Source organism: Vombatus ursinus, unplaced genomic scaffold (genome assembly GCF_900497805.2).
Source record: "Vombatus ursinus unplaced genomic scaffold, bare-nosed wombat genome assembly UNPS02015024.1, whole genome shotgun sequence".
NCBI classification, from domain to species: domain Eukaryota; kingdom Metazoa; phylum Chordata; class Mammalia; order Diprotodontia; family Vombatidae; genus Vombatus; species Vombatus ursinus.
The window spans coordinates 183172-185059 of NW_020954802.1; positions in this window are offsets into that span (position 1 = coordinate 183172).

Here is a 1888-nt window from a genome sequence, read left to right on the forward strand (position 1 = left end):
GGCTCTCTGACTATTTATATACTAGACTTTTCAAAGAGGTTGTTTTTTTGTTTTTGTTTTTTCTCTTCCCCTAGATCTGTCTTAGAGGGGGAAATTGGATAGGGGTCTCTTTGAGACGGAGGACAATTAAAGAGTGGCTAATTCTAGTTGATATTTCTAAGCAGGCAGGTCAGAAGCTTTTCTGGGGAGAGAAAGAACTGGTGAAAAAATCAATGGAGACAAAGAGAGCAAAGTCCATGGACAGTGCTGTTGGTTTGTTTGATTTTTTTGTTTTGTTTTGTTTTTGTTTTATTTTTGGACGGGAGGAGGGGAGAACTTAAGACACACACACTCATACACACACAGAGGCTCACACACACACACAGACACACCCAGGCATGCACACTGTGAGCAGACACAGACATACACAGCCTCGTACACACAGTGTTGGGCCAGGGCAGAACCAGCAGGCGTGGATGGTACAGCCATGGGCTTCTGCTGAGCCTTCTCACCCTCCCATATGGGAGAAGGGACATGGCACTTGGTTTCTTTGACATATTGGCAGATTCAATTTGTAATAAACATTTTATAGAGGAAAAAAAAAAGGAAGGCCCCATTTTTATCATCCTTGGGGAGGAAGGTTTGTGGTGAAGGGCAAGGCTGCTGTGAAGGCAGACCTGTGTTCTAATCAAAATCTTCATTCTCAGTTTCATCCACACCTGGTTTTCAGTAAGAAAGTTATTATAATGATCAATATTATTGTCTATTTCAATCAGTGTTGTCAGAAGCATCATCATGGATATAAGCTAAGCTTCGAGTCCCAGATTCCCAGCTGCTGATTGTGTTTGTTTTAGCACCAAGGCTTTGTTCAACTTGGAAGGAATCCTCTAGTGGTGTGTCCTAGGGCTGGCTCTCTTCTTGATATATTAAAAATAACTGACATTTATACAGAACCTTCAAGTTTGCAAATTGCTTTATTTACATTCTCTGATTTGAGTCTCATGACATTGCCAGGTGTTATTATCCCCATTTTACAGATGGGGAAACTGAGGCTCAGAAAGTTGCCACAACTTGTCTATACTCATACAGTGGAGCATCGGGGGCCAGATTTAACCCAGGTTTTCCTGATTCCAAGTATAGCACCCTAGCCACTAGATTACTAGATTATCTCTCCTGCTCTTGCTCCTGGCCTTTTTTGGACCTTTTCTTTTTTTTTTTTATCTATGGCTTGGATATAGGTATGGATGGCATGTTTATCACATTTGTGGATTATATGAAACTGGGAAGGGTAGCCCATACATTGGGTAGCAAAGCCAGGATCCAAAAAGACAGGCTAGCATGTTAGGTTGAATTTAATAAGATGAAATTTAACGGGCATACAGGTAAAGTTTCCTATGGCTCAGCGAGACAATTAGACAAATATAAGATAAGGAAGAAATGGTCAGATAGTAGTTCTTGTTTAAAAAAAAAAAGGCATAAGTGGTACAATGGATAGAGGGCCACTTAACCTGTTTGCCTCAGTTACTTCATCCGTAAAATGGAGATAATAATAAAACTTACCAAGACTTTGGTTGGTGTTGTGTAGATAAAATAAGATAATATTTAAAGAAAAGAAAATGACCAGAAGTTTTTAAACAAACTGTAAGCTCAACATGAGTCAGCAGTGTGATAATATAGCCCAAAAGACGATGCAGTCTTGGGCTGCATTGACAGGAGCATAGCATTTGGAACGTGGGAAGTCATAGTTGCATTGTGTACTGTTCTGGTCTGAACGTGTCTGGCATGTTGTGGTCAGTTCTGGCCTTCACATTTTGGGAAGGATACTGACAAATTCTGGGGTCTATCCAGAAGCTGGTGACCAGGATGGTCCATCCAGCATAAGAGGTATGTCTAGACTGGAGAAGAGAAG